At 35.7% G+C, this 21223-nt stretch overlaps 2 non-coding genes across 2 annotated transcripts; both read left to right on the forward strand.

Moving 5' to 3' along the window:
- Positions 1–6112: 6112 nt before the first annotated feature.
- Positions 6113–6186, forward strand: TRNAI-AAU (transfer RNA isoleucine (anticodon AAU)). The gene has a single exon. It is a non-coding gene; the product is annotated as a tRNA-Ile (tRNA).
- A 3457-nt stretch (positions 6187–9643) lies between these two features.
- On the forward strand, positions 9644–9717 carry TRNAI-AAU (transfer RNA isoleucine (anticodon AAU)). Its single transcript has one exon. It is a non-coding gene; the product is annotated as a tRNA-Ile (tRNA).
- The last annotated feature ends 11506 nt before the right edge of the window (positions 9718–21223 follow it).

Here is a 21223-nt window from a genome sequence, read left to right on the forward strand (position 1 = left end):
TGTGCTTTTTCTTGTTGTCCTACAAGAAATGCCAAGAAGGGATTTTATCCAGCGGCAAAGTGCATGAAGTCTGGGATGAATGCATTGGCTACAGTTAGCAGCCCTTGAAACTTGCTAGAGAACATCATAGACACATACAAAACAGATAATTTTTAAATCCATGTTAGGAATAAACAAAAATGTCATCCTTTGGCTGATGCAGCATTTCTCTATATGGCATACATAGAAAACTTTTTCTCAAATATAGCAATATGGCAAATCTAAGAAATGCTAAGGCAAATTAATCAATCAGGACATTTATTTGGTGATTGAATCTACTATGGGGGACTAAGTTTTAAGAAGAGAAGAAGATCAGACCTTTACTCTCATTAGTGCACACTGAAGAAGCAAATTCTAAAAACCAGAATATCTAAAAACCATAGCACAAGTGATGGATCACTGCATTCTTATTGCAACTTTTCCTATTTCCAAATGTTTGACAAACATCTCTCCGGTTGAAAACTGATTTGAAACAGTTTCAAAATTAGTTTGGAGTAAAGAAACCACTGAAGTTGATGGGATTTATACAAAGTTTAAATATAGATAAGCTATCCTAAAACTTTGAAAATTCAACTTTAAGGAAATTGATCAAAGTTAGGTCCCACCAAGATTTGAAAACAGATTACTGGATTCAAAGTCCAAAGTGCTCACCATTACACCATGGAACCCATTATTAGAGAGTCTTCCTCTTCTCAATATTGCTGATCTTTGAAATACTGAATGTTCTCCTGTTTTAGGTACATTTGGCATTTTTGTGTTTGCAGATGCTTTTATGTTTGGCCGGTTAGCTCAGTTGGTTAGAGCGTGGTGCTAATAATGCCAAAGTCATGGGTTCAATACGGGCCATGTGCTTTTTCTTGTTGTCCTACAAGAAATGCCAAGAAGGGATTTTATCCAGTGGCAAAGTGCATGAAGTGTGGGATGAATGCATTGGCTACAGTTAGCAGCCCTTGAAACTTGCTAGAGAACATCATAGACACATACAAAACAGAGAATTTTTAAATCCAAGTTAGGAATAAACAAAAATGTCATCCTATGGCTGATGCAGCATTTCCCTATATGGCATACATAGAAAACTTTTTCTCAAATATAGCAATATGGCAAATCTAAGAAATGCAAAGTGAAATTAATCAATCAAGACATTTATTTGGTGATTGAATCTACTATGGGGGACTAAGTTTTAAGAAGAGAAGAAGAACAGACCTTTACTCTCATTAGTGCACACTTAAGAAGAAAATTCTTAAAACCAGAATATCTTAAAACCATAGCACAAGTGATGGATCACTGCATTCTTATTGCAACTTTTCCTATTTCCAAATGTTTGACAAACATCTCTCCAGTTGAAAACTGATTTGAAACAGTTTCAAAATTAGTTTGGAGTAAAGAAACCACTGAAGATGATGGGATTTATACAAAGTTTAAATATAGATAAGCTATCCTAAAATTCAACTTTAAGGAAATTGAACAAAGATAGGTCCCACCAAGATTTGAAATCAGATTACTGGATTCAAAGTCCAAAGTGCTCACCATTACACCATGGAACCCATTATTAGAGAGTCTTCCTCTACTCAATATTGCTGATCTTTGAAATACTGAATGTTCTCCTGTTTTAGGTACATTTGGCATTTTTGAGTTTGCTGGTGCTTTTATGTTTGACCGGTTAGCTCAGTTGGTTAGAGCGTGGTGCTAATAACGCCAAGGTCATTTGTTCGATCCCCATACGGGCCATGTGCTTTTTCTTGTTGTCCTACAAGAAATGCCAAGAAGGGATTTTATCCAGCGGCAAAGTGCATGAAGTCTGGGATGAATGCATTGGCTACAGTTAGCAGCCCTTGAAACTTGCTAGAGAACATCATAGACACATACAAAACAGATAATTTTTAAATCCATGTTAGGAATAAACAAAAATGTCATCCTTTGGCTGATGCAGCATTTCTCTATATGGCATACATAGAAAACTTTTTCTCAAATATAGCAATATGGCAAATCTAAGAAATGCTAAGGCAAATTAATCAATCAGGACATTTATTTGGTGATTGAATCTACTATGGGGGACTAAGTTTTAAGAAGAGAAGAAGATCAGACCTTTACTCTCATTAGTGCACACTGAAGAAGCAAATTCTAAAAACCAGAATATCTAAAAACCATAGCACAAGTGATGGATCACTGCATTCTTATTGCAACTTTTCCTATTTCCAAATGTTTGACAAACATCTCTCCGGTTGAAAACTGATTTGAAACAGTTTCAAAATTAGTTTGGAGTAAAGAAACCACTGAAGTTGATGGGATTTATACAAAGTTTAAATATAGATAAGCTATCCTAAAACTTTGAAAATTCAACTTTAAGGAAATTGATCAAAGTTAGGTCCCACCAAGATTTGAAAACAGATTACTGGATTCAAAGTCCAAAGTGCTCACCATTACACCATGGAACCCATTATTAGAGAGTCTTCCTCTTCTCAATATTGCTGATCTTTGAAATACTGAATGTTCTCCTGTTTTAGGTACATTTGGCATTTTTGTGTTTGCAGATACTTTTATGTTTGGCCGGTTAGCTCAGTTGGTTAGAGCGTGGTGCTAATAATGCCAAAGTCATGGGTTCAATACGGGCCATGTGCTTTTTCTTGTTGTCCTACAAGAAATGCCAAGAAGGGATTTTATCCAGCGGCAAAGTGCATGAAGTCTGGGATGAATGCATTGGCTACAGTTAGCAGCCCTTGAAACTTGCTAGAGAACATCATAGACACATACAAAACAGAGAATTTTTAAATCCATGTTAGGAATAAACAAAAATGTCATCCCTTTGGATGATGCAGCATTTCTCTATATGGCATACATAGAAAACTTTTTCTCAAATATAGCAATATGGCAAATCTAAGAAATGCTAAGGCTAATTAATCAATCAGGACATTTATTTGGTGATTGAATCTACTATGGGGGACTAAGTTTTAAGAAGAGATGAAGAACAGACCTTTACTCTCATTAGTGCACACTGAAGAAGAAAATTCTTAAAACCAGAATATCTTAAAACCATAGCACAAGTGATGGATCACTGCATTGTTATTGCAACTTTTCCTATTTTCAAATGTTTGGCAAACATCTCTCCAGTTGAAAACTGATTTGAAACAGTTTCAAAATTAGTTTGGAGTAAAGAAACCACTGAAGATGATGGGATTTATACAAAGTTTAAATATAGATAAGCTATCCTAAAATTCAACTTTAAGGAAATTGAACAAAGATACGTCCCACCAAGATTTGAAATCAGATTACTGGATTCAAAGTCCAAAGTGCTCACCATTACACCATGGAACCCATTATTAGAGAGTCTTCCTCTACTCAATATTGCTGATCTTTGAAATACTGAATGTACTCCTGTTTTAGGTACATTTGGCATTTTTGTGTTTTTGCTGATACTTTTATGTTTGGCCGGTTAGCTCAGTTGGTTAGAGTGTGGTGCTAATAATGCCAATGTCATGGGTTCGATCCCCATACGGTCCATGTGCTTTTTCTTGTTGTCCTACAAGAAATGCCAAGAAGGGATTTTATCCAGCGGCAAAGTGCATGAAGTCTGGGATGAATGCATTGGCTACAGTTAGCAGCCCTTGAAACTTGCTAGAGAACATCATAGACACATACAAAACAGAGAATTTTTAAATCCATGTTAGGAATAAACAAAAATGTCATCCTTTGGCTGATGCAGCATTTCTCTATATGGCATACATAGAAAACTTTTTCTCAAATATAGCAATATGGCAAATCTAAGAAATGCTAAGGCAAATTAATCAATCAGGACATTTATTTGGTGATTGAATCTACTATGGGGGACTAAGTTTTAAGAAGAGAAGAAGATCAGACCTTTACTCTCATTAGTGCACACTGAAGAAGCAAATTCTAAAAACCAGAATATCTAAAAACCATAGCACAAGTGATGGATCACTGCATTCTTATTGCAACTTTTCCTATTTCCAAATGTTTGACAAACATCTCTCCGGTTGAAAACTGATTTGAAACAGTTTCAAAATTAGTTTGGAGTAAAGAAACCACTGAAGTTGATGGGATTTATACAAAGTTTAAATATAGATAAGCTATCCTAAAACTTTGAAAATTCAACTTTAAGGAAATTGATCAAAGTTAGGTCCCACCAAGATTTGAAAACAGATTACTGGATTCAAAGTCCAAAGTGCTCACCATTACACCATGGAACCCATTATTAGAGGGTCTTCCTCTTCTCAATATTGCTGATCTTTGAAATACTGAATGTTCTCCTGTTTTAGGTACATTTGGCATTTTTGTGTTTGCAGATGCTTTTATGTTTGGCCGGTTAGCTCAGTTGGTTAGAGCGTGGTGCTAATAATGCCAAAGTCATGGGTTCAATACGGGCCATGTGCTTTTTCTTGTTGTCCTACAAGAAATGCCAAGAAGGGATTTTATCCAGTGGCAAAGTGCATGAAGTGTGGGATGAATGCATTGGCTACAGTTAGCAGCCCTTGAAACTTGCTAGAGAACATCATAGACACATACAAAACAGAGAATTTTTAAATCCAAGTTAGGAATAAACAAAAATGTCATCCTATGGCTGATGCAGCATTTCCCTATATGGCATACATAGAAAACTTTTTCTCAAATATAGCAATATGGCAAATCTAAGAAATGCAAAGTGAAATTAATCAATCAAGACATTTATTTGGTGATTGAATCTACTATGGGGGACTAAGTTTTAAGAAGAGAAGAAGAACAGACCTTTACTCTCATTAGTGCACACTTAAGAAGAAAATTCTTAAAACCAGAATATCTTAAAACCATAGCAATAGTGATGGATCACTGCATTCTTATTGCAACTTTTCCTATATCCAAATGTTTGACAAACATCTCTCCAGTTGAAAACTGATTTGAAACAGTTTCAAAATTAGTTTGGAGTAAAGAAACCACTGAAGATGATGGGATTTATACAAAGTTTAAATATAGATAAGCTATCCTAAAATTCAACTTTAAGGAAATTGAACAAAGATAGGTCCCACCAAGATTTGAAATCAGATTACTGGATTCAAAGTCCAAAGTGCTCACCATTACACCATGGAACCCATTATTAGAGAGTCTTCCTCTACTCAATATTGCTGATCTTTGAAATACTGAATGTTCTCCTGTTTTAGGTACATTTGGCATTTTTGAGTTTGCTGGTGCTTTTATGTTTGGCCGGTTAGCTCAGTTGGTTAGAGCGTGGTGCTAATAACGCCAAGGTCATTTGTTCGATCCCCATACGGGCCACGTGCTTTTTCTTGTTGTCCTACAAAAAATGCCAAGAAGGGATTTTATCCAGCGGCAAAGTGCATGAAGTCTGGGATGAATGCATTGGCTACAGTTAGCAGCCCTTGAAACTTGCTAGAGAACATCATAGACACATACAAAACAGAGAATTTTTAAATCCATGTTAGGAATAAACAAAAATGTCATCCTTTGGCTGATGCAGCATTTCTCTATATGGCATACAAAGAAAACTTTTTCTCAAATATAGCAATATGGCAAATCTAAGAAATGCTAAGGCAAATTAATCAATCAGGACATTTATTTGGTGATTGAATCTACTATGGGGGACTAAGTTTTAAGAAGAGAAGAAGAACAGACCTTTACTCTCATTAGTGCAAACTGAAGAAGAAAATTCTTAAAACCAGAATATCTTAAAACCATAGCACAAGTGATGGATCACTGCATTCTTATTGCAACTTTTCCTATTTTCAAATGTTTGACAAACATCTCTCCAGTTGAAAACTGATTTGAAACAGTTTCAAAATTAGTTTGGAGTAAAGAAACCACTGAAGATGATGGGATTTATACAAAGTTTAAATATAGATAAGCTATCCTAAAATTCAACTTTAAGGAAATTGAACAAAGATAGGTCCCACCAAGATTTGAAATCAGATTACTGGATTCAAAGTCCAAAGTGCTCACCATTACAACATGGAACCCATTATTAGAGAGTCTTCCTCTACTCAATATTGCTGATCTTTGAAATACTGAATGTTCTCCTGTTTTAGGTACATTTGGCATTTTTGTGTTTGCTGATACTTTTATGTTTGGCCGGTTAGCTCAGTTGGTTAGAGTGTGGTGCTAATAACGCCAATGTCATGGGTTCGATCCCCATACGGGCCATGTGCTTTTTCTTGTTGTCCTACAAGAAATGCCAAGAAGGGATTTTATCCAGCGGCAAAGTGCATGAAGTCAGGGATGAATGCATTGGCTACAGTTAGCAGCCCTTGAAACTTGTTGGAGAACATCATAGACACATACAAAACAGAGAATTTTTAAATCCATGTTAGGAATAAACAAAAATGTCATCCTTTGGCTGATGCAGCATTTCTCTATATGGCATACATAGAAAACTTTTTCTCAAATATAGCAATATGGCAAATCTATGAAATGCTAAGGCTAATTAATCAATCAGGACATTTATTTGGTGATTGAATCTACTATGGGGGACTAAGTTTTAAGAAGAGAAGAAGATCAGACCTTTACTCTCATTAGTGCACACTGAAGAAGCAAATTCTAAAAACCAGAATATCTAAAAACCATAGCACAAGTGATGGATCACTGCATTCTTATTGCAACTTTTCCTATTTCCAAATGTTTGACAAACATCTCTCCAGTTGAAAACTGATTTGAAACAGCTTCAAAATTAGTTTGGAGTAAAGAAACCACTGAAGATGATGGGATTTATACAAAGTTTAAATATAGATAAGCTATCCTAAAATTCAACTTTAAGGAAATTGAACAAAGATAGGTCCCACCAAGATTTGAAATCAGATTACTGGATTCAAAGTCCAAAGTGCTCACCATTACACCATGGAACCCATTATTAGAGAGTCTTCCTCTACTCAATATTGCTGATCTTTGAAATACTGAATGTTCTCCTGTTTTAGGTACATTTGGCATTTTTGTGTTTGCTGATGCTTTTATGTTTGGCCGGTTAGCTCAGTTGGTTAGAGCGTGGTGCTAATAACGCCAGGGTCATTTGTTTGATCCCCATACGGGCCATGTGCTTTTTCTTGTTGTCCTACAAGAAATGCCAAGAAGGGATTTTATCCAGCGGCAAAGTGCATGAAGTCTGGGATGAATGCATTGGCTACAGTTAGCAGCCCCTGAAACTTGCTAGAGAACATCATAGACACATACAAAACAGAGAATTTTTAAATCCATGTTAGGAATAAACAAAAATGTCATCCTTTGGCTGATGCAGCATTTCTCTATATGGCATACATAGAAAACTTTTTCTCAAATATAGCAATATGGCAAATCTAAGAAATGCTAAGGCAAATTAATCAATCAGGACATTTATTTGGTGATTGAATCTACTATGGGGGACTAAGTTTTAAGAAGAGAAGAAGATCAGACCTTTACTCTCATTAGTGCACACTGAAGAAGAAAATTCTTAAAACCAGAATATCTTAAAACCATAGCACAAGTGATGGATCACTGCATTCTTATTGCAACTTTTCCTATTTTCAATTGTTTGACAAACATCTCTCCAGTTGAAAACTGATTTGAAACAGTTTCAAAATTAGTTTGGAGTAAAGAAACCACTGAAGATGATGGGATTTATACAAAGTTTAAATATAGATAAGCTATCCTAAAATTCAACTTTAAGGAAATTGAACAAAGATAGGTCCCACCAAGATTTGAAATCAGATTACTGGATTCAAAGTCCAAAGTGCTCACCATTACACCATGGAACCCATTATTAGAGAGTCTTCCTCTACTCAATATTGCTGATCTTTGAAATACTGAATGTTCTCCTGTTTTAGGTACATTTGGCATTTTTGTGTTTGCTGATGCTTTTATGTTTGGCCGGTTAGCTCAGTTGGTTAGAGCGTGGTGCTAATAACGCCAGGGTCATTTGTTTGATCCCCATACGGGCCATGTGCTTTTTCTTGTTGTCCTACAAGAAATGCCAAGAAGGGATTTTATCCAGCGGCAAAGTGCATGAAGTCTGGGATGAATGCATTGGCTACAGTTAGCAGCCCTTGAAACTTGCTAGAGAACATCATAGACACATACAAAACAGAGAATTTTTAAATCCATGTTAGGAATAAACCAAAATGTCATCCTTTGGCTGATGCAGCATTTCTCTATATGGCATACATAGAAAACTTTTTCTCAAATATAGCAATATGGCAAATCTAAGAAATGCTAAGGCAAATTAATCAATCAGGACATTTATTTGGTGATTGAATCTACTATGGGGGACTAAGTTTTAAGAAGAGAAGAAGATCAGACCTTTACTCTCATTAGTGCACACTGAAGAAGCAAATTCTAAAAACCAGAATATCTAAAAACGATAGCACAAGTGATGGATCACTGCATTCTTATTGCAACTTTTCCTATTTCCAAATGTTTGACAAACATCTCTCCGGTTGAAAACTGATTTGAAACAGTTTCAAAATTAGTTTGGAGTAAAGAAACCACTGAAGTTGATGGGATTTATACAAAGTTTAAATATAGATAAGCTATCCTAAAACTTTGAAAATTCAACTTTAAGGAAATTGATCAAAGTTAGGTCCCACCAAGATTTGAAAACAGATTACTGGATTCAATGTCCAAAGTGCTCACCATTACACCATGGAACCCATTATTAGAGAGTCTTCCTCTTCTCAATATTGCTGATCTTTGAAATACTGAATGTTCTCCTGTTTTAGGTACATTTGGCATTTTTGTGTTTGCAGATGCTTTTATGTTTGGCCGGTTAGCTCAGTTGGTTAGAGCGTGGTGCTAATAATGCCAAAGTCATGGGTTCAATACGGGCCATGTGCTTTTTCTTGTTGTCCTACAAGAAATGCCAAGAAGGGATTTTATCCAGTGGCAAAGTGCATGAAGTGTGGGATGAATGCATTGGCTACAGTTAGCAGCCCTTGAAACTTGCTAGAGAACATCATAGACACATACAAAACAGAGAATTTTTAAATCCATGTTAGGAATAAACAAAAATGTCATCCTTTGGCTGATGCAGCATTTCTCTATATGGCATACATAGAAAACTTTTTCTCAAATATAGCAATATGGCAAATCTAAGAAATGCTAAGGCTAATTAATCAATCAGGAAATTTATTTGGTGATTGAATCTACTATGGGGGACTAAGTTTTAAGAAGAGAAGAAGAACAGACCTTTACTCTCATTAGTGCACACTGAATAAGAAAATTCTTAAAACCAGAATATCTTAAAACCATAGCACAAGTGATGGATCACTGCATTCTTATTGCAACTTTTCCTATTTTCAAATGTTTGACAAACATCTCTCCAGTTGAAAACTGATTTGAAACAGTTTCAAAATTAGATTGGAGTAAAGAAACCACTGAAGATGATGGGATTTATACAAAGTTTAAATATAGATAAGCTATCCTAAAATTCAACTTTAAGGAAATTGAACAAAGATAGGTCCCACCAAGATTTGAAATCAGATTACTGGATTCAAAGTCCAAAGTGCTCACCATTACAACATGGAACCCATTATTAGAGAGTCTTCCTCTACTCAATATTGCTGATCTTTGAAATACTGAATGTTCTCCTGTTTTAGGTACATTTGGCATTTTTGTGTTTGCTGATACTTTTATGTTTGGCCGGTTAGCTCAGTTGGTTAGAGTGTGGTGCTAATAACGCCAATGTCATGGGTTCGATCCCCATACGGGCCTTGTGCTTTTTCTTGTTGTCCTACAAGAAATGCCAAGAAGGGATTTTATCCAGCGGCAAAGTGCATGAAGTCTGGGATGAATGCATTGGCTACAATTAGCAGCCCTTGAAACTTGCTAGAGAACATCATAGACACATACAAAACAGAGAATTTTTAAATCCATGTTAGGAATAAACAAAAATGTCATCCTTTGGCTGATGCAGCATTTCTCTATATGGCATACATAGAAAACTTTTTCTCAAATATAGCAATATGGCAAATCTAAGAAATGCTAAGGCAAATTAATCAATCAGGACATTTATTTGGTGATTGAATCTACTATGGGGGACTAAGTTTTAAGAAGAGAAGAAGATCAGACCTTTACTCTCATTAGTTCACACTGAAGAAGCAAATTCTAAAAACCAGAATATCTAAAAACCATAGCACAAGTGATGGATCACTGCATTCTTATTGCAACTTTTCCTATTTCCAAATGTTTGACAAACATCTCTCCGGTTGAAAACTGATTTGAAACAGTTTCAAAATTAGTTTGGAGTAAAGAAACCACTGAAGTTGATGGGATTTATACAAAGTTTAAATATAGATAAGCTATCCTAAAACTTTGAAAATTCAACTTTAAGGAAATTGATCAAAGTTAGGTCCCACCAAGATTTGAAAACAGATTACTGGATTCAAAGTCCAAAGTGCTCACCATTACACCATGGAACCCATTATTAGAGAGTCTTCCTCTTCTCAAAATTGCTGATCTTTGAAATACTGAATGTTCTCCTGTTTTAGGTACATTTGGCATTTTTGTGTATGCAGATGCTTTTATGTTTGGCCGGTTAGCTCAGTTGGTTAGAGCGTGGTGCTAATAATGCCAAAGTCATGGGTTCAATACGGGCCATGTGCTTTTTCTTGTTGTCCTACAAGAAATGCCAAGAAGGGATTTTATCCAGTGGCAAAGTGCATGAAGTGTGGGATGAATGCATTGGCTACAGTTAGCAGCCCTTGAAACTTGCTAGAGAACATCATAGACACATACAAAACAGAGAATTTTTAAATCCAAGTTAGGAATAAACAAAAATGTCATCCTATGGCTGATGCAGCATTTCCCTATATGGCATACATAGAAAACTTTTTCTCAAATATAGCAATATGGCAAATCTAAGAAATGCAAAGTGAAATTAATCAATCAGGACATTTATTTGGTGATTGAATCTACTATGGGGGACTAAGTTTTAAGAAGAGAAGAAGAACAGACCTTTACTCTCATTAGTGCACACTGAATAAGAAAATTCTTAAAACCAGAATATCTTAAAACCATAGCACAAGTGATGGATCACTGCATTCTTATTGCAACTTTTCCTATTTTCAAATGTTTGACAAACATCTCTCCAGTTGAAAACTGATTTGAAACAGTTTCAAAATGAGTTTGGAGTAAAGAAACCACTTAAGATGATGGGATTTATACAAAGTTTAAATATAGATAAGCTATCCTAAAATTCAACTTTAAGGAAATTGAACAAAGATAGGTCTCACCAAGATTTGAAATCAGATTACTGGATTCAAAGTCCAAAGTGCTCACCATTACACCATGGAACCCATTATTAGAGAGTCTTCCTCTACTCAATATTGCTGATCTTTGAAATACTGAATGTTCTCCTGTTTTAGTTACATTTGGCATTTTTGAGTTTGCTGGTGCTTTTATGTTTGGCCGGTTAGCTCAGTTGGTTAGAGCGTGGTGCTAATAACGCCAAGGTCATTTGTTCGATCCCCATACTGGCCATGTGCTTTTTCTTGTTGTCCTACAAAAAATGCCAAGAAGGGATTTTATCCAGCGGCAAAGTGCATGAAGTCTGGGATGAATGCATTGGCTACAGTTAGCAGCCCTTGAAACTTGCTAGAGAACATCATAGACACATACAAAACAGAGAATTTTTAAATCCATGTTAGGAATAAACAAAAATGTCATCCTTTGGCTGATGCAGCATTTCTCTATATGGCATACAAAGAAAACTTTTTCTCAAATATAGCAATATGGCAAATCTAAGAAATGCTAAGGCTAATTAATCAATCAGGACATTTATTTGGTGATTGAATCTACTATGGGGGTCTAAGTTTTAAGAAGAGAAGAAGAACAGACCTTTACTCTCATTAGTGCACACTGAAGAAGAAAATTCTTAAAACCAGAATATCTTAAAACCATAGCACAAGTGATGGATCACTGCATTCTTATTGCAACTTTTCCTATTTCCAAATGTTTGACAAACATCTCTCCGGTTGAAAACTGATTTGAAACAGTTTCAAAATTAGTTTGGAGTAAAGAAACCACTGAAGATGATGGGATTTATACAAAGTTTAAAAATAGATAAGCTATCCTAAAACTTTGAAAATTCAACTTTAAGGAAATTGATCAAAGTTAGGTCCCACCAAGATTTGAAAACAGATTACTGGATTCAAAGTCCAAAGTGCTCACCATTACACCATGGAACCCATTATTAGAGAGTCTTCCTCTTCTCAAAATTGCTGATCTTTGAAATACTGAATGTTCTCCTGTTTTAGGTACATTTGGCATTTTTGTGTTTGCAGATGCTTTTATGTTTGGCCGGTTAGCTCAGTTGGTTAGAGCGTGGTGCTAATAATGCCAAAGTCATGGGTTCAATACAGGCCATGTGCTTTTTCTTGTTGTCCTACAAGAAATGCCAAGAAGGGATTTTATCCAGTGGCAAAGTGCATGAAGTGTGGGATGAATGCATTGGCTACAGTTAGCAGCCCTTGAAACTTGCTAGAGAACATCATAGACACATACAAAACAGAGAATTTTTAAATCCAAGTTAGGAATAAACAAAAATGTCATCCTATGGCTGATGCAGCATTTCCCTATATGGCATACATAGAAAACTTTTTCTCAAATATAGCAATATGGCAAATCTAAGAAATGCAAAGTGAAATTAATCAATCAGGACATTTATTTGGTGATTGAATCTACTATAGGGGACTAAGTTTTAAGAAGAGAAGAAGAACAGACCTTTACTCTCATTAGTGCACACTGAAGAAGAAAATTCTTAAAACCAGAATATCTTAAAACCATAGCACAAGTGATGGATCACTGCATTCTTATTGCAACTTTTCCTATTTCCAAATGTTTGACAAACATCTCTCCAGTTGAAAACTGATTTGAAACAGTTTCAAAATGATTTTGGAGTAAAGAAACCACTGAAGATGATGGGATTTATACAAAGTTTAAATATAGATAAGCTATCCTAAAATTCAACTTTAAGGAAATTGAACAAAGATAGGTCCCACCAAGATTTGAAATCAGATTACTGGATTCAAAGTCCAAAGTGCTCACCATTACAACATGGAACCCATTATTAGAGAGTCTTCCTCTACTCAATATTGCTGATCTTTGAAATACTGAATGTTCTCCTGTTTTAGGTACATTTGGCATTTTTGAGTTTGCTGGTGCTTTTATGTTTGGCCGGTTAGCTCAGTTGGTTAGAGCGTGGTGCTAATAATGCCAAGGTCATTTGTTCGATCCCCATACGGGCCATGTGCTTTTTCTTGTTGTCCTACAAAAAATGTCAAGAAGGGATTTTATCCAGCGGCAAAGTGCATGAAGTCTGGGATGAATGCATTGGCTACAGTTAGCAGCCCTTGAAACTTGCTAGAGAACATCATAGACACATACAAAACAGTGAATTTTTAAATCCATGTTAGGAATAAACAAAAATGTCATCCTTTGGCTGATGCAGCATTTCTCTATATGGCATACAAAGAAAACTTTTTCTCAAATATAGCAATATGGCAAATCTAAGAAATGCTAAGGCTAATTAATCAATCAGGACATTTATTTGGTGATTGAATCTACTATGGGGGTCTAAGTTTTAAGAAGAGAAGAAGAACAGACCTTTACTCTCATTAGTGCACACTGAAGAAGAAAATTCTTAAAACCAGAAAATCTTAAAACCATAGCACAAGTGATGGATCACTGCATTCTTATTGCAACTTTTCCTATTTCCAAATGTTTGACAAACATCTCTCCGGTTGAAAACTGATTTGAAACAGTTTCAAAATTAGTTTGGAGTAAAGAAACCACTGAAGATGATGGGATTTATACAAAGTTTAAAAATAGATAAGCTATCCTAAAACTTTGAAAATTCAACTTTAAGGAAATTGATCAAAGTTAGGTCCCACCAAGATTTGAAAACAGATTACTGGATTCAAAGTCCAAAGTGCTCACCATTACACCATGGAACCCATTATTAGAGAGTCTTCCTCTTCTCAAAATTGCTGATCTTTGAAATACTGAATGTTCTCCTGTTTTAGGTACATTTGGCATTTTTGTGTTTGCAGATGCTTTTATGTTTGGCCGGTTAGCTCAGTTGGTTAGAGCGTGGTGCTAATAATGCCAAAGTCATGGGTTCAATACAGGCCATGTGCTTTTTCTTGTTGTCCTACAAGAAATGCCAAGAAGGGATTTTATCCAGTGGCAAAGTGCATGAAGTGTGGGATGAATGCATTGGCTACAGTTAGCAGCCCTTGAAACTTGCTAGAGAACATCATAGACACATACAAAACAGAGAATTTTTAAATCCAAGTTAGGAATAAACAAAAATGTCATCCTATGGCTGATGCAGCATTTCCCTATATGGCATACATAGAAAACTTTTTCTCAAATATAGCAATATGGCAAATCTAAGAAATGCAAAGTGAAATTAATCAATCAGGACATTTATTTGGTGATTGAATCTACTATAGGGGACTAAGTTTTAAGAAGAGAAGAAGAACAGACCTTTACTCTCATTAGTGCACACTGAAGAAGAAAATTCTTAAAACCAGAATATCTTAAAACCATAGCACAAGTGATGGATCACTGCATTCTTATTGCAACTTTTCCTATTTCCAAATGTTTGACAAACATCTCTCCAGTTGAAAACTGATTTGAAACAGTTTCAAAATGAGTTTGGAGTAAAGAAACCACTGAAGATGATGGGATTTATACAAAGTTTAAATATAGATAAGCTATCCTAAAATTCAACTTTAAGGAAATTGAACAAAGATAGGTCCCACCAAGATTTGAAATCAGATTACTGGATTCAAAGTCCAAAGTGCTCACCATTACAACATGGAACCCATTATTAGAGAGTCTTCCTCTACTCAATATTGCTGATCTTTGAAATACTGAATGTTCTCCTGTTTTAGGTACATTTGGCATTTTTGAGTTTGCTGGTGCTTTTATGTTTGGCCGGTTAGCTCAGTTGGTTAGAGCGTGGTGCTAATAATGCCAAGGTCATTTGTTCGATCCCCATACGGGCCATGTGCTTTTTCTTGTTGTCCTACAAAAAATGTCAAGAAGGGATTTTATCCAGCGGCAAAGTGCATGAAGTCTGGGATGAATGCATTGGCTACAGTTAGCAGCCCTTGAAACTTGCTAGAGAACATCATAGACACATACAAAACAGTGAATTTTTAAATCCATGTTAGGAATAAACAAAAATGTCATCCTTTGGCTGATGCAGCATTTCTCTATATGGCATACAAAGAAAACTTTTTCTCAAATATAGCAATATGGCAAATCTAAGAAATGCTAAGGCTAATTAATCAATCAGGACATTTATTTGGTGATTGAATCTACTATGGGGGTCTAAGTTTTAAGAAGAGAAGAAGAACAGACCTTTACTCTCATTAGTGCACACTGAAGAAGAAAATTCTTAAAACCAGAATATCTTAAAACCATAGCACAAGTGATGGATCACTGCATTCTTATTGCAACTTTTCCTATTTTCAAATGTTTGACAAACATCTCTCCAGTTGAAAACTGATTTGAAACAGCTTCAAAATTAGTTTGGAGTAAAGAAACCACTGAAGATGATGGGATTTATACAAAGTTTAAATATAGATAAGCTATCCTAAAATTCAACTTTAAGGAAATTGAACAAAGATAGGTCCCACCAAGATTTGAAATCAGATTACTGGATTCAAAGTCCAAAGTGCTCACCATTACACCATGGAACCCATTATTAGAGAGTCTTCCTCTACTCAATATTGCTGATCTTTGAAATACTGAATGTTCTCCTGTTTTAGGTACATTTGGCATTTTTGAGTTTGCTGATGCTTTTATGTTTGGCCGGTTAGCTCAGTTGGTTAGAGCGTGGTGCTAATAACGCCAAGGTCATTTGTTCGATCCCCATACGGGCCATGTGCTTTTTCTTGTTGTCCTACAATAAATGCCAAGAATGGATTTTATCCAGCGGCAAAGTGCATGAAGTCTGGGATGAATGCATTGGCTACAGTTAGCAGCCCTTGAAACTTGCTAGAGAACATCATAGACACATACAAAACAGAGAATTTTTAAATCCATGTTAGGAATAAACAAAAATGTTATCCTTTGGCTGATGCAGCATTTCTCTATATGGCATACATAGAAAACTTTTTCTAAAATATAGCAATATGGCAAATCTAAGAAATGCTAAGGCTAATTAATCAATCAGGACATTTATTTGGTGATTGAATCTACTATGGGGGACTAAGTTTTAAGAAGAGAAGAAGAACAGACCTTTACTCTCATTAGTGCACACTGAAGAAGAAAATTCTTAAAACCAGAATATCTTAAAACCATAGCACAAGTGATGGATCACTGCATTCTTATTGCAACTTTTCATATTTTCAAATGTTTGACAAACATCTCTCCAGTTGAAAACTGATTTGAAACAGTTTCAAAATTAGTTTGGAGTAACGAAACCACTGAAGATGATGGGATTTATACAAAGTTTAAATATAGATAAGCTATCCTAAAATTCAACTTTAAGGAAATTGAACAAAGTTAGGTCCCACCAAGATTTGAAATCAGATTACTGGATTCAAAGTCCAAAGTGCTCACAATTACACCATGGAACCCATTGTTCGAGAGTCTTCCTCTACTCAATATTGCTGATCTTTGAAATACTGAATGTTCTCCTGTTTTAGGTACATTTGGCATTTTTGAGTTTGCTGATGCTATTGTGTTTGGCCGGTTAGCTCAGTTGGTTAGAGCGTGGTGCTAATAACGCCAAGGTCATTTGTTCGATCCCCATAAGGGCCATGTGCTTTTTCTTGTTGTCCTACAAGAAATGCCAAGAAGTGATTTTATCCAGCGGCAAAGTGCATGAAGTCTGGGATGAATGCATTGGCTACAGTTAGCAGCCCTTGAAACTTGCTAGAGAACATCATAGACACATACAAAACAGAGAATTTTTAAATCCATGTTAGGAATAAACAAAAATGTCATCCTTTGGCTGATGCAGCATTTCTCAATATGGCATACATAGAAAACATTTTCTCAAATATAGCAATATGGCAAATCTAAGAAATGCTAAGGCTAATTAATCAATCAGGACATTTATTTGGTGATTGAATCTACTATGGGGGACTAAGTTTTAAGAAGAGAAGAAGAACAGACCTTTACTCTCATTAGTGCACACTGAAGAAGAAAATTCTTAAAACCAGAATATCTTAAAACCATAGCACAAGTGATGGATCACTGCATTCTTATTGCAACTTTTCCTATTTCCAAATGTTTGACAAACATCTCTCCAGTTGAAAACTGATTTGAAACAGCTTCAAAATTAGTTTGGAGTAAAAAAACCACTGAAGATGATGGGATTTATACAAATTTTAAATATAGATAAGCTATCCTAAAATTCAACTTTAAGGAAATTGAACAAAGTTAGGTCCCACCAAGATTTGAAATCAGATTACTGGATTCAAAGTCCAAAGTGCTCACCATTACACCATGGAACCCATTGTTCGAGAGTCTTCCTCTACTCAATATTGCTGATCTTTGAAATACTGAATGTTCTCCTGTTTTAGGTACATTTGGCATTTTTGAGTTTGCTGATGCTGTTATGTTTGGCCGGTTAGCTCAGTTGGTTAGAGCGTGGTGCTAATAACGCCAAGGTCATTTGTTCGATCCCCATACGGGCCATGTGCTTTTTCTTGTTGTCCTACAAGAAATGCCAAGAAGGGATTTTATCCAGCGGCAAAGTGCATGAAGTCTGGGATGAATGCATTGGCTACAGTTAGCAGCTCTTGAAACTTGCTAGAGAACATCATAGACACATACAAAACAGAGAATTTTTAAATCCATGTTAGGAATAAACAAAAATGTCATCCTTTGGCTGATGCAGCATTTCTCTATATGGCATACATAGAAAACTTTTTCTCAAATATAGCAATAAGGCAAATCTAAGAAATGCTAAGGCTAATTAATCAATCAGGACATTTATTTGGTGATTGAATCTACTATGGGGGACTAAGTTTTAAGAAGAGAAGAAGAACAGACCTTTACTCTCATTAGTGCACACTGAAGAAGAAAATTCTTAAAACCAGAATATCTTAAAACCATAGCACAAGTGATGGATCACTGCATTCTTATTGCAACTTTTCCTATTTCCAAATGTTGGACAAACATCTCTCCAGTTGAAAACTGATTTGAAACAGCTTCAAAATTAGTTTGGAGTAAAAAAACCACTGAAGATGATGGGATTTATACAAAGTTTAAATATAGATAAGCTATCCTAAAATTCAACTTTAAGGAAATTGAACAAAGTTAGGTCCCACCAAGATTTGAAATCAGATTACTGGATTCAAAGTCCAAAGTGCTCACCATTACACCATGGAACCCATTATTAGAGAGTCTTCCTCTACTCAATATTGCTGATCTTTGAAATACTGAATGTTCTCCTGTTTTAGGTACATTTGGCATTTTTGAGTTTGCTGATGCTTTTATGTTTGGCCGGTTAGCTCAGTTGGTTAGAGCGTGGTGCTAATAACGCCAAGGTCATTTGTTCGAACCCCATACGGGCCATGTGCTTTTTCTTGTTGTCCTACAAGAAATGCCAAGAAGGGATTTTATCCAGCGGCAAAGTGCATGAAGTCTGGGATTAATGCATTGGCTACAGTTAGCAGCCCTTGAAACTTGCTAGAGAACATCATAGACACATACAAAACAGAGAATTTTTAAATCCATGTTAGGAATAAACAAAAATGTCATCCTTTGGCTGATGCAGCATTTCTCTATATGGCATACATAGAAAACTTTTTCTCAAATATAGCAATATGGCAAATCTAAGAAATGCTAAGGCAAATTAATCAATCAGGACATTTATTTGGTGATTGAATCTACTATGGGGGACTAAGTTTTAAGAAGAGAAGAAGAACAGACCTCTACTCTCATTAGTGCACACTGAAGAAGAAAATTCTTAAAACCAGAATATCTTAAAACCATAGCACAAGTGATGGATCACTGCATTCTTATTGCAACTTTTCCTATTTTCAAATGTTTGACAAACATCTCTCTAGTTGAAAACTGATTTGAAACAGCTTCAAAATTAGTTTGGAGTAATTAAACCACTGAAGATGATGGGATTTATACAAAAGTTAAATATAGATATGCTATCCTAAAATTCAACTTTAAGGAAATTGAACAAAGTTAGGTCCCACCAAGATTTGAAATCAGATTACTGGATTCAAAGTCCAAAGTGCTCACCATTACACCATGGAACCCATTGTTCGAGAGTCTTCCTCTACTCAATATTGCTGATCTTTGAAATACTGAATGTTCTCCTGTTTTAGGTACATTTGGCATTTTGTTTGCTGATGCTATTATGTTTGGCCGGTTAGCTCAGTTGGTTAGAGTGTGGTGCTAATAACGCCAAGGTCATTTGTTCGAACCCCATACGGGCCATGTGCTTTTTCTTGTTGTCCTACAAGAAATGCCAAGAAGGGATTTTATCCAGCGGCAAAGTGCATGAAGTCTGGGATGAATGCATTGGCTACAGTTAGCAGCCCTTGAAACTTGCTAGAGAACATCATAGACACATACAAAACAGAGAATTTTTAAATCCATGTTAGGAATAAACAAAAATGTCATCCTTTGGCTGATGCAGCATTTCTCTATATGGCATACATAGAAAACTTTTTCTCAAATATAGCAATATGGCAAATCTAAGAAATGCTAAGGCTAATTAATCAATCAGGACATTTATTTGGTGATTGAATCTACTATGGGGGACTAAGTTTTAAGAAGATAAGAAGAACAGACCTTTACTCTCATTAGTGCACACTGAAGAAGAAAATTCTTAAAACCAGAATATCTTAAAACCATAGCACAAGTGATGGATCACTGCATTCTTATTGGAACTTTTCCTATTTCCAAATGTTTGACAAACATCTCTCCAGTTGAAAACTGATTTGAAACAGCTTCAAAATTAGTTTGGAGTAAAAAAACCACTGAAGATGATGGGATTTATACAAAGTTTAAAAATAGATAAGCTATCCTAAAATTCAACTTTAAGGAAATTGAACAAAGTTAGGTCCCACCAAGATTTGAAATCAGATTACTGGAGTCAAAGTCCAAAGTGCTCACCATTACACCATGGAACCCATTGTTCGAGAGTCTTCCTCTACTCAATATTGCTGATCTTTGAAATACTGAATGTTCTCCTGTTTTAGGTACATTTGGCATTTTTGAGTTTGCTGATGTTGTTATGTTTGGCCGGTTAGCTCAGTTGGTTAGAGCGTGGTGCTAATAACGCCAAGGTCATTTGTTCGATCCCCATACGGGCCATGTGCTTTTTCTTGTTGTCCTACAAGAAATGCCAAGAAGGGATTTTATAAAGCGGCAAAGTGCATGAAGTGTGGGATGAATGCATTGGCTACAGTTAGCAGCCCTTGAAACTTGCTAGAGAACATCATAGACACATACAAACCAGAGAATTTTTAAATCCATGTTAGGAATAAACAAAAATGTCATCCTTTGGCTGATGCAGCATTTCTCTATATGGCATACATAGAAAACTTTTTCTCAAATATAGCAATATGGCAAATCTAAGAAATGCTAAGGCAAATTAATCAATCAGGACATTTATTTGGTGATTGAATCTACTATGGGGGACTAAGTTTTAAGAAGAGAAGAAGAACAGACCTTTACTCTCATTAGTGCACACTGAAGAAGAAAATTCTTAAAACCAGAATATCTTAAAACCATAGCACAAGTGATGGATCACTGCATTCTTATTGCAACTTTTCCTATTTTCAAATGTTTGACAAACATCTCTCCAGTTGAAAACTGATTTGAAACAGTTTCAAAATGAGTTTGGAGTAAAGAAACCACTTAAGATGATGGGATTTATACAAATTTTAAATATAGATAAGCTATCCTAAAATTCAACTTTAAGGAAATTGAACAAAGATAGGTCCCACCAAGATTTGAAATCAGATTACTGGATTCAAAGTCCAAAGTGCTCACCATTACACCATGGAACCCATTGTTCGAGAGTCTTCCTCTACTCAATATTGCTGATCTTTGAAATACTGAATGTTCTCCTGTTTTAGGTACATTTGGCATTTTGTTTGCTGATGCTATTATGTTTGGCCGGTTAGCTCAGTTGGTTAGAGTGTGGTGCTAATAACGCCAAGGTCATTTGTTCGAACCCCATACGGGCCATGTGCTTTTTCTTGTTGTCCTACAAGAAATGCCAAGA

This window comes from Taudactylus pleione, unplaced genomic scaffold (assembly GCF_031769625.1).
Source record: "Taudactylus pleione unplaced genomic scaffold, aTauple2 ptg000085l, whole genome shotgun sequence".
Classification (NCBI taxonomy): Eukaryota; Metazoa; Chordata; class Amphibia; order Anura; family Myobatrachidae; genus Taudactylus; species Taudactylus pleione.